The sequence below is a fragment of the Gigantopelta aegis genome, chromosome 5 (genome assembly GCF_016097555.1).
Source record: "Gigantopelta aegis isolate Gae_Host chromosome 5, Gae_host_genome, whole genome shotgun sequence".
Classification (NCBI taxonomy): Eukaryota; Metazoa; Mollusca; class Gastropoda; order Neomphalida; family Peltospiridae; genus Gigantopelta; species Gigantopelta aegis.
In genome coordinates this window covers 3,731,516-3,745,144 of record NC_054703.1, presented here as the reverse complement: position 1 = coordinate 3,745,144, position 13,629 = coordinate 3,731,516, and the positions used below count along the sequence as shown (strand labels likewise).

At 36.4% G+C, this 13,629-nt stretch overlaps 1 protein-coding gene across 1 annotated transcript in view; it reads right to left on the bottom strand.

Annotated features, from left to right (window-relative positions):
* Window positions 1–12,847, bottom strand: part of LOC121373743 — a 47,693-nt gene extending 34,846 nt beyond the window's left edge. Inside the window, exon 1 of the mRNA XM_041500497.1 lies at window positions 12,809–12,847. The gene's annotated coding sequence lies outside the window, so the exon portion shown is untranslated. The remainder of the gene's footprint in view (window positions 1–12,808) is intronic.
* Window positions 12,848–13,629: the final 782 nt, after the last annotated feature.

Here is a 13,629-nt window from a genome sequence, read left to right as displayed (position 1 = left end):
AAACATTATATCAATAAATACATTTGGAATGATCTTTGGTTGCAATTTTTTTTTCTTTCGTTTAGCCGTTGTAAAAAATTATAAATGTTTACCTTCGAAATTATTTTAGACAAAAATAGATATTGAGATAAAAAACATTACAATGTCCAGAAATACATGGATTATAGAGATAATCACATTCTAAGTAAGAAAACATAAATAAATTTTAATTTTAATAATGCATTAATAGTTTATTTCTCGAAAACATTTTGAAACGGCTACAAACTTAGGATAGTCCAATCCCTTTAATACAAGTATAGACTATTACTCTGGCATAAATGCATGGAAATACTCTTAAAGTATATTATAGACATTAGTTAAAATAAAATAAAATAATTTTTTTTTTTTTAAATGTGCCAAAATATCATGTTCCTTGCAAAGTGTAAATTAGATTAAATTCGGATTTTTATTTTTAAGTCTGTTATTTTTAACTTTCTCCTGTGAAAATCCTCCACCCAAACTGTTACCATTTTCATATTGAACAATACAGATTACAAATAGTCTTGCTTATGTAGTGAAAGCATGCCCACCTACCTGTATATAACTTAAAACAATTGTTTTATTTGCCTGGGTGCAGTAATATTTTAAAAAGAAATGTTTAAATGGCGGCTATTTTGAAAACCAAGATGGCTGTCAGCAAACGCCCCTGAAATGTTGCTAGTGTTTTTTTGTTGTAAAATGTATCCAAATAGGTATGGGTCTTCTAATAATCTTGTACAAATAAAACATTATAGCATGACGCAATGGGCCTAACAGAAAAAAACCCCCAGTATTTTTTCAGCCTGGGGTGGTGCTTTTAAAATGACCGTCGAAAAAAATTGCTCAATGATGACAAAGTGTCATCATGCAGTTTCTGAATCAGGACACATAAACTGACATAAAACCATCATAAAACATCGTATGTACCTTAGTTCAAGGTATAACCATTATTCTGCCCGACTATTAACTCCATCCAGGACACAAGCGCCCGTGTTACATACTGTCAGATAATGTTGTGGACAGTCAAAACTATTTTGCCAATGAAACCTGTTAAACATACAAACTGTAGATGTATTTCATCAAAATTTGTCGTGACAGATTGACAATGTCTAAAAGTATCGCAGTCTCGTTTGGTCTCGATAAATCCTGATATTTACTGCACACAGAATCGGAACTTTCCGGTTTTTGTTTCCAAATTCCTAAAATTGTCGTAATATTCCTCATTGTAGATGAGCCATGCTCACCCCACCCTTTGCTGCCGCCTATGTGTGTGTGTGTGTGTGGGGGGGGGGGGGGTAATTAAAAAACAAACAAACAAAAAAACATTTACTGAATGACGACCAAATACGAAAACTAACCACAAATGACAACAGCGTTCTGCCCGCGCTGGTCGGCACTGGTTGGCCTTGCCAGCACTCAGACATGCCCGACCACCACTAAGCTCAAGAAGTGCTTTTTCCGACCACCACTACTTTTATCACCAGGCATTAAATAATTCTTTATTTTCACCATGAAGCAGTTACAATTGTGACGTACTTTCCGCAACTTTAAACAAACACGCATCATAACCGGCGTTACATTTACTGTAGTATCTCAGACGGCTGCGAGTGACGTTGCAATCACCTGCTATTCCATGCGCATGCGCTGATCCAGCTGATGTAAAATGACATGAAACAATCTCATAGGCCCGCTAGACAAGTTCTTTAGGTGAGAACAATCCCATGGGAATATAAGTAGTCGCTTGATTAAAATGAATGGCATTTTGTTCAATTTATGAGGCTGAAATCTCACAGCTAGCTGGCCTACTTGGAATTGAGCCCACCACTGAGACTTATCGTCTATCGTCTGCTCGACTGCTGCGCTTCATCCACGTGACACAGAAATCCTGCGTATTTGACGCAATATTTACCTAAAATACTCCCAAATAAAATCTGTGTGCGTCGGTTGATGGAAAATATTTCCGATGTCAATCGATGTTATATTATTTTTTTTTTAATTCATAAAAACCTAACGATTACTAAATTCAAAACAAAAATAGCCAAGTGGTTTAACTGGTTCTCAACCTTATCACTACGTTTAACGTAACTTAGTGTAAAAACCATTCTGACTGATGTAGCGTGCTGGTACAGATGTACTTGAACCCCAGCCTGAGCATTTACTTGAGCCCCAGCCTGATCCTTTGGTCCAGCCTGAGCCCGAGTCATCTAAAGCTGTCTCTACATCTGTCAAGAAGGTTTAAAAAAAAAAAAACAAGCATGCTAAAGGAAAGGCAAAGCAGTCAAGTAAATTCAATCCAGGCTGGAAAAAGGGTCGCCCCTGGCTGCAGTATGAGCCAGGGGTAGGCATGACCTGCCTAATATGCCAAACGTACAATAAGTTACCTTTTAGCCGAACAACATGGAACACTACCGCCTGCACAAGACTAAGACAAGTCTCTATAACTGACCATGAAACTACAGATTCACACTGTGGTGCACAGAAACGTGAACAGGCAGCTGATCCTGAAGTATCAGCATCTGCGATGGAGAAAGCTTTTGCGGCGCTGTATTTTCTAGTAAAGAGACGTGTAGCACACAGTATAAACTATGAACCCTTGCTTGACCTGCTCACCGGGTTTAGATGTTAAGGACCAAATACGTGTGGCTAAGAATGCCACATATACCTCTCATAAGAGTGTTCAGGAAATGCTCTATATCATCTCTGAGGTAATAGAGGAGGGTATTTTAAATGAACTGAAATATTCAGAGCATTTTGCAATAATGTTCGATGAGTCAAGTGACTACGAATATAGAACAGTTAGTTATACATGCCAGATACATGAGTGCTAATGGTGAGCTGCAGGTCAAGTTCTTGAAAATATTAGATGCATTACAGCCTGAAATTGAGGCAATAGCCAATGCCGCTAGAAATGAAGGCAATGCAGATGCTGACCCCAGTGAGGCAGGGACCATTTCTGTTAATGCTCGGGTAATAACAAGGAGGGTCGCAGAATATATTGAGGGTGCCAGTCTGGAAATTATGAAGATGAGGGGAGTAGGGACAGATGGGGCGAGTGTAATGACTGGCAGAAAAAATGGGGTTGTAAAGAAATTGAAGGATAAGGTTCCCACCCTCATAGGGGTCCACTGCACTGCCCACAGACTAAATCTGGCATCATCTCAGGCTGCCAAGAATGTTTGAGAATGTACTGAATCAACTATATAACTTCTTTGACAACAGTAATGTAAGAACGGCTGGGTTTCTCGTAGTTCAGAACATTCTTTTTGTTGAGAAAGACTTTGTGACTGAAGGTGCACGAGGTTTACCTGGTAAACGTCTTGCTCCTTCAGCCACAAGGTGGCTGTCCATTGGTCACAGTGTTGAACGAGTAAGAAAGGCTTATCCAGATATAATTGTTGCTCTCCAGAGAGAAGGGACAGAGAGGACAGATGCCAAGGCAATTGGGCTATGTCGACTTGTGACAACATATACATTTGCTGCCACAATGCTGCTGCTGTGTGACATCCTGCCACATATAAATGCACTGTCTAAAATATTCCAGAAGCAGCAGTCTGGTTATACCATGGTAAGAGATGTGGTCATTGCAACTATTTCTAGCCTTAAGACCTACAAGGAAACTGATGGGGACAATCTTAAAAGGCTTCCTGAATATCTCGAGATGGTGAAAACTGGTCTGAGTGAAGCTGACATTTCACTCCTTCATAAGAAAACTGACGAGACACACTTCAAAAAGAACATCAGGGAGAAGTACATAGACTGTCTTGTTGAAAACCTAGAGGACAGGTTTGATGAAAATGGCTCTGCAGCTCACTCGTTTCAGGCCCACTGGTGTTCTGGCTCTTTCTGCTCAGGAGCTTCCAGAGTATGGCACAGACAAGGTCACTGCTATACACAATTTCTATAAAGGTTCAAATGTCTTCACATCCCCTGAGGAATTGCAGAGAGAGTGGCTGTCTCTTAAGCATTACATAGTTCGTGTCACCACAGAGACCCAGCACAATATGTCAGACACGGAGTTTGTTGAGCGACTATGTACCAGGCAGACCTTACGTGATGTATATCCAAACATGTCCAAACTTGCCTTGATATTGACGGTTCTTCCATCAAACACTGCAGATCCAGAGAGAACCTTCTCTAAAATGAAGCTGATCAAAACAAACATCCGAAATAGGATGGTGGAATAGACTTTGAATGCTATTCTGAGGGTTGTGATAGAAGGACCACCAATCGAGAGATTTCCTTTCAAGGCTGCAGTGAAACTTTGGGCAAGGAAGAAAAATCGCAGACTTACTCACAGTTGAATAAATTGTGATTTCCCTGCCTTGCTGGCCATTGCAACATTATCTATCTTCACTGTCCCCTTGTCTTACTCACAGTTGAATAAATTGTGATTTCCCTGCCTTGCTGGCCATTGCAACATTATCTATCTTCACTGTCCCAGCTTGTCTTACTCACAGTTGAATAAATTGTGATTTCCCTGCCTTGCTGGCCATTGCAACATTATCTATCTTCACTGTCCCCTTGTCTTACTCACAGTTGAATAAATTGTGATTTCCCTGCCTTGCTGGCCATTGCGACATTATCTATCTTCACTGTCCCCTTGTCTTACTCACAGTTGAATAAATTGTGATTTCCCTGCCTTGCAGGACATTGCGACATTATCTATCTTCACTGTCCCCTTGTCTTACTCACAGTTGAATAAATTGTGATTCCCCTGCCTTGCTGGACATTGCGACATTATCTATCTTCACTGTCCCCTTGTCTTACTCACAGTTGAATAAATTGTGATTCCCCTGCCTTGCTGGACATTGCGACATGGACATTGCGACATTATCTATCTTCACTGTCCCCTTGTCTTACTCACAGTTGAATAAATTGTGATTTCCCTGCCTTGCTGGACATTGCGACATTATCTATCTTCACTGTCCCCTTGTCTTACTCACAGTTGAATAAATTGTGATTTCCCTGCCTTGCTGGACATTGCGACATTATCTATCTTCACTGTCCCCTTGTCTTACTCACAGTTGAATAAATTGTGATTCCCCTACCTTGCTGGACATTATCTATCTTCACTGTCCCCTTGTCTTACTCACAGTTGAATAAATTGTGATTTCCCTGCCTTGCTGGCCATTGCAACATTATCTATCTTCACTGTCCCCTTGTCTTTGGAATGAATAGATTATCAATAGGCTTATTATAGCAAAATAAACAAATGCATCACAAATTATATCTTTTTTGTTTCATTCAGCAGTGAAGCATAACAAACTATCAGCACACAAAATAAAACAAACACACATATTATTTATAAGCAGGTTGATATCATATCATATCATCATATGGTGTTATTACAAAGATCAGAGGAAAATAGAACAAAATTACATTAAAAATCTGAAAAAAAAAGCACAAGATTTTAAACTGTATTAGGGGCCTTATGAGTTGCTCAGATCGCATCTGAGAGTCTGCATTAAAAATATTTCCTGGGGGAGGGCCCCCAGACACCCGCCACATCCGCCTTTTGCTGCCAAATACATTGGGGGAAAACTTGCCACCACTCAAGAAATCCTGGGCAGAACCCTGTGACAACACATTTGAAATTTCACTTGTATTCATTTTATTATGGATGCCCATTATATTTGCACCATTAAAGGCAGAGTAAACTAAAACATGAGCCTTATGTGTTGGAAAGATGCATACCCGGACCACCAACACATACTGACACTTTCACAAATGAAAAACGCGTAATTTTAGTGTTAATAAAAAAGACACCATTATTATTCCTGCTAACTGGGTGCAGGCATTTTCTTTTCTTTTCGAGGCATCCCCTACTTTAGCTTGGGGTCAAGCGACGTCAGCTCCTGACCAATTCCTGTATGCAGAAAGTAAACAAAAGCGGTAATTTACAAGGCGCTTCTCTTTGAGAACTGTATTACGCTCAGGCCGTTACTCAACGGCATATGAGGAACATGATATATAAACTGTAGTGACAAGATAGGGTTTACAGGAGACAGTAGAACAATGGTATTAATACAAATGCAATACAGTAATGGAGACAGCAGTATAATACAAATACAATAGAATAATAAATGCAATAATAAAATACAATTAGAAAAAAGTAATGTAATGTCACATTATTGTAATTACTACCACAATGTTCTAATGAGACACGCGCAAATGTATATGTATACTTGGGTAGTGATAGACATTGTAAATAATTACTACCACAATGTTCTAATGAGACACGCGCCAATGTATATGTATACTTGGGTAGTGATAGACATTGTAAATAATTACTACCACAATGTTGTAATGAGACACGCGCCAATGTATATGTATACTTGGGTAGTGATAGACATTGTAAATAATTACTACCACAATGTTGTAATGAGACACGCGCCAATGTATATGTATACTTGGGTATGTATAGATACTTGGGTAGTGATAGCATTGTAAATAATTACTACCACAATGTTGTAATGAGACACGCGCCAATGTATATGTATACTTGGGTAGTGATAGACATTGTAAATAATTACTACCACAATGTTGTAATGAGACACGCGCCAATGTATATGTATACTTGGGTAGTGATAGACATTGTAAATAATTACTACCACAATGTTCTAATGAGACACGCGCCAATGTATATGTATACTTGGGTAGTGATAGACATTGTAAATAATTACTACCACAATGTTGTAATGAGACACGCGCCAATGTATATGTATACTTGGGTAGTGATAGACATTGTAAATAATTACTACCACAATGTTGTAATGAGACACGCGCCAATGTATATGTATACTTGGGTAGTGATAGACATTGTAAATAATTACTACCACAATGTTCTAATGAGACACGCGCCAATGTATATGTATACTTGGGTAGTGATAGACATTGTAAATAATTACTACCACAATGTTGTAATGAGACACGCGCCAATGTATATGTATACTTGGGTAGTGATAGACATTGTAAATAATTACTACCACAATGTTGTAATGAGACACGCGCCAATGTATATGTATACTTGGGTAGTGATAGACATTGTAAATAATTACTACCACAATGTTGTAATGAGACACGCGCCAATGTATATGTATACTTGGGTAGTGATAGACATTGTAAATAATTACTACCACAATGTTGTAATGAGACACGCGCCAATGTATATGTATACTTGGGTAGTGATAGACATTGTAAATAATTACTACCACAATGTTCTAATGAGACACGCGCCAATGTATATGTATACTTGGGTAGTGATAGACATTGTAAATAATTACTACCACAATGTTGTAATGAGACACGCGCCAATGTATATGTATACTTGGGTAGTGATAGACATTGTAAATAATTACTACCACAATGTTGTAATGAGACACGCGCCAATGTATATGTATACTTGGGTAGTGATAGACATTGTAAATAATTACTACCACAATGTTGTAATGAGACACGCGCCAATGTATATGTATACTTGGGTAGTGATAGACATTGTAAATAATTACTACCACAATGTTGTAATGAGACACGCGCCAATGTATATGTATACTTGGGTAGTGATAGACATTGGAAATAATTACTACCACAATGTTGTAATGAGACACGCGCCAATGTATATGTATACTTGGGTAGTGATAGACATTGTAAATAATTACTACGACAATGTTGTAATGAGACACGCGCCAATGTATATGTATACTTGGGTAGTGATAGACATTGTAAATAATTACTACCACAATGTTCTAATGAGACACGCGCCAATGTATATGTATACTTGGGTAGTGATAGACATTGTAAATAATTACTACCACAATGTTCTAATGAGACACGCGCCAATGTATATGTATACTTGGGTAGTGATAGACATTGTAAATAATTACTACCACAATGTTGTAATGAGACACGCGCCAATGTATATGTATACTTGGGTAGTGATAGACATTGTAAATAATTACTACCACAATGTTGTAATGAGACACGCGCCAATGTATATGTATACTTGGGTAGTGATAGACATTGGAAATAATTATAGGCCAGTGTTCTTTTAGGTTTTACTGCATTTATCAACAATTTCTTTTATTAATTTACGTAATTTCTTGAGAACACCTATTTTGCTATTCGTCATTAGTTGTTTAAATTGCAACATACTTGGTTTATTATAATATGGCTTACGGAAATGTTTACGGGAGTTAGTGAAATAAGTACATGTGAATAAATAGTGAAATTCGTCTCCAATGCCATTATTGTTACATAATATGCACGTTCGATCTTCTACTGGGGTGTTGTTCCAGCGTCCTATTTCGATTGGTAAGTAGTGGTTAGATGTTCTAAATTTGAATAATATAGCCCAAAATGTTTGTGGTAATATAATAAGATATTTTTCTAATCTAAGGTTTTCTTTAAATATAGTGTACGTTTTACCTCTTGATGATACAGCTGTTACTATTCCATCGTTGTAAATACTGGTCGTTTTGTCTTAATTTTACTTGCTTAAGAAGTATTTTTATGGATGAAAAGTTCTGCGACATCCAAACATTTATCATGCCTAGCTGGTTAAATATATCTTCGACCAATTTTATCCATTTATAACTATATCCATTGATCAACCTGAGTTGTAAAACCACATACATGACGTGATAATATAATAAACTATTTAACTAAATATATTTGAAGTTGCATTAACGGAATGAAATGGATTTGTAGCATTTTTTCTGTTAAATAATCCAAAGAAAAATTACACTATTAGGCCTATTGGTATGCTACGTTGAAGCAAAAACGACAACTCACGATACCCAAGTGATAATTTTCATTTCTTTGAAACTACGTAATTGGTCAGTTCTGTGATTTTAGATGGGACAGTCTACTTAATCAATAGTTTTACAGAACTATTTACAGTAATAAACCATATCCATTACCATTTTAGGGCCGACACAATACTGGTATGCATTTTTGTGTCTAGACAGCGTCAATCAGGAATCACAAGTAGAGGCAACTAACAGAAAATACCAATTAACTAAGAAAACATTCCGTGTATCATTTCAGTACGTAGGTTAATGCATGGACAAAACATGGCATAATTATTTCGACTTGTTGTATAGCCACTTTGACAATGGTGGTTTATTTTGTATTGAAAAAATAATATATACTTATTGCTGGCTTACTGGGATGTATATTATTACCGAACATTGCAATGCTATTTTATTATCTCGCCATAAAACCGGTAGATTTGTTTCTTTAGTTCTAACCCTCATTCCTGACATTAGCATTAAGTATTACGTAACCACCGGCGCATATTCACTGGCATGAAACAAAATGGCTGCACCTGTTATATATAATAGCCGTCACATTTAACCGTTTTATTAATTAAATATAATAATATACTTGTTGATATTACGCAATAATGTGTATGTCACAAGTCAAGGTTATTATATATTTAGTTTAATTTGTGATTACGTATTTGTTTAGACAAGAGGCAAGTCTATCTTTATTTTTACTCTGTGTGCAATATGTACATTTCTCTAAAGCAAGGGAGTACTGATCAGGAAGGGTATGTTGCACGTGTATATTGTTTGAGGCATTCTTGCTACATTGCAGATATTAGTTAGCCAATGAAAAACGAGTTGATTTAATACAAGGTATAAAAATGCAGAATAGAGGAGAGGACAGTACACAAGTCAGGAGAGAGAGACTTACCTGAAAAGGGGTTATCTGGGCTTTACGTAACCGTGAGTAGATGTATATTTTTTTGTGTACACGGTTTTAACATGAAGTGTTATTGCAAGTTATTTAGGTGGTGGAATTATTGGTACAGTTGATAAATTTGTGTACAACGAAATGTTAGCATATATCTTTATAGAGGTTGTATAAAATTATACGGGCTTCGTACACAATAAATATAATATATTTCACCGTAAATTCACTTGAAATCCATATTTCGTTAAAGGTACAATTTTTTAATCACAAGATTTTCTTCAGACACATTAAAAAAATCAATAGCAATTTTGCATTGGAATATTTTTCAGCGTTCTGAAAACAGAAACGTCATGTACTTCGTTTATGGTTATTGTAAGGAGATGCAAAGTGACATAATTGGAATACTGACGTCATTCAAATTCAAAATTAGCTATATTATTACAATGCTTCGCCACATTAAAATAACGCCTTGATCCCTGTCCAAATTCTATAACACGCAGACAACGCTGTTAACTTTTCAGGTCGGTATTTATTTTATTTTTTCTTAATTCTGCACAAAATATTAAGTTTAAGTTTAAAATGTGAAACGAATAAAAAGTAGTTTGTCAAATAAATTGTTTCATAAATTACCATTGAATATGCTATATTTATTGTGTACGCAGCCAAAACAAGGGTGCGAAAAGTGACTTTCGTTGACCTTAATCACAACTTCCACAGACAGCGTCCAAAACAAAATAAAGACTGCATCTGGTAACAGTTCTTTACGTACAATTTCAAAAACAGCATTTATTATTTGTTTGTTTGAATATAATTTTAAATTAAATTTACATTAAAAATGACTAAAAATTGAATATACCAACAAACTGATGGGTAATTACAGGATATCGGGATATGGTGCATCACGGTCCTATAGCAGGTTGAACATTAGCAGTCGCCCGGTCGCCCGTGGCAACTTTATTGGCTAAGGGCGACTATGAATTTTACAAAGGTAGTCCGTTGGGCGACCACCGATTTTAGGGTCTGGCGAATATGGAACCAGTTAAAAAGAGAAAAGCACTGAAACTGAATCGAATATGGCAAAACACACTACAAATCTGCCAGCAGAAGACAGAACATGCTCTATATTTTATCAGCGCCATATGGTTATGAGATCGACAAAAGTTTCTCCAACACGCCTCACTGCATAATCAGTTACCGTGTTAGAACTTGGGCTAATTATCACGAACATATTTTAAGTAATAACTTGACATGCTTTTTTACAGGTTCTACAAATTAGTACAACACGCCAAATATTTTTGTTCGGCTGCGGGTGTCAATTTTGTTTTCCCGATACGATTACAACATAATCATAAACGTTTAAAATACGCAAGATAATAAGGCGCTAAGAGTTGTCTCCCTTTGCGAAACACAGGGTTCAAAATTGGCTAAAGGGTGAAACCACCCGGAATCCTTGTTGACACTCTTAATACCCAAACAGCTACCAATAAAAAACCCACAGTAAATACCTTGCATAGTTATTTGTTAACAAAAAATCAAAAACATTTTTATTTGATAGTATGTTATGTTATTAACCTCAAACTCAAAGTCAGTGGTAGAAATTAGGAAATATTTTCACTGGCCCGGGGGACTAGTAGCTGAGGAAAGTTACCAGTACCCAGTCCCCCTCTACCTCCCACCCCCAATCCCACCCCCCAATGTTATTGTCTATTTGATCCCGGAAAGCTAATGACGTCATTAGAAAGTGACGTCATTAGCAATAGCCTCTATTAGAAATTCGAAGAAAAAAATAGGCAGAGTTCCGTCCTCTAACCACTCTCTACTTCTGGCGCGTTCCGGTTTAAACAAACATGGACGATCATGATATAAATTCCTGGATCAGTGATGAAAATGTGCCTCCTAAAATGATTACAAAGGTTAGGTTGCAGGAATATTTATGAAAAAGGGAGCTTCCAACAACCAGAACAAAACCACAGCTGGAAAAACGATGGTCAAAGTTGTTTGTGAATCTTCAGCTGAGATTTATGCATGTCAATCCCTAGCATCATAAATGTCCCCACCTATGCTTTAAAAATAAAGAATGATACAGGTAAAAATTAAAGGAAACATGTCACGAGACCATATTATAGCTCATTTTAAAAGCAAAATGATATAAAAAATAATATACAAATAAGTTTATAACAATAAAATACGCGTAGTTAACTTAAAATGAATAAATTACGCCAATCAGTATCAAAGTACGATTTAGGCTGCCTTTCCATTGGCCCGGTTTTACCCGCGCGGCTAGCCGCTAAGCGGTTCTACCCGCGCGGCTAGCACGTTTCCACTGATGCGTTCTTAATAAATATAGAATACTATACGAGTTTTCGCTAGATATCATTTTTACGAAACGAGTGAACTTCCCAAACGTATCTGACCGAACGAAAGTGAGGTCAGATACGTTTGGGAAGTTCACGAGTTTCGTAAAAATGATATCTAGCGAAAACGAGTGTGGTATTTTATTTATTACCCTCCTTTAATCACGCAAATTATGAAAAATAAATAAATAAATAAATAAATTTTGTAGCCTATTTCAAGACCGGATGTTGATTTGCATAACTAGCCGGTGCACGACTACGTACCGCCGCATTGAGAAATAGTTCGTTGTACTTCCGCTACTTCTCAGTGACGTTTTCAGGGGAGTGGTGTAGACGTACTTCCCCATACATTTCCATCGGGTTTCATTTTTTTAATTTAAAGAAAGCTGTAAGGTACATGCATCAATATATGTTTATTTTCATATTGGGTGAAAAATGGGTAAAACTAATGCATAATTCCATATTTTAACAAAACGCCCCCAAGAAACAAATGTTCCCGTTACCCCACTGGTTATGCTAATAATGATGAATTCACAAATCACAACTGACAATAACAATTTGTTGACCAAAAATCCAACCAATAAGAGAATAACAAGTGATTTTGCAGTTAAAAACGTGTAGCTGGCAAAAGCAGCTGAGTTAACGGGAAAACTAAAGTTATAACTTTAAGGTCGACGACAGTCACTTTTCGCTCCCTTGTTTTGGCTTTCTTTGTACACAATAGATATAGCATATCTTACCGTAATTTCACTTGAAATCCATAATTCGTAAAAGGTACAATTTTTCAATCACAGAATTTTCTTCAAACACATTCAGGTGGCTTCAGTAATGTTCGAAAAAAAAAAAAAAATCAATAGGAATTTTGCATTGGATTTTTTCCAGCATTCTTAAAACGGAAACGTCATGTACCCAGTTTGTGGTTATTGTAAGGAGGTGCAAAGTGACGTCATTGGAATTCTGACGTCATTCAAATTCAAAATTAGCTATATTATTACAATGCTTCGCTACATTAAAATAAAAACTGGTCTACTAACCTTGACCCCTGTTAAATTTCTACAACAAGCAAACAACGCTGTTTACAGGTCGGTATATTTTACTTTTTCATAATTCTACAAAAAATATTAAGTTTAAGTTTAAAAAAATATAAAAAACTACCTTTTGTCAAATATATCATATGAAAAAATTAACGTTGGATATGTTTCATTTATTGTGTACGAAGCCAAAACAAGGGTCCAAAAAGTGACTGTCGTAGACCTTAATAATGATGAATTCACAAATCACAACTGACAATAACAATTTGTAGATCAAAAATCCACATAATAAATAAAATGAATATGTTTAATTATTGTTCTATTCATTCTTTTATTTTTATTTTTTATTTAAAAATATTTCTCGCGCGGTCCAGTTTACATCAACTTTTAATGAATGACATTTGTAGTAAAAGTTGTGGATGTTATTGACCTTGACATTAATTATGAATAAAAAAAATAGTCCCGTTATGCTAATAAGGTCGCTGTCCAACCAATCGAAATTGACTCTGTTCCCTGTTGACAAATCAAAA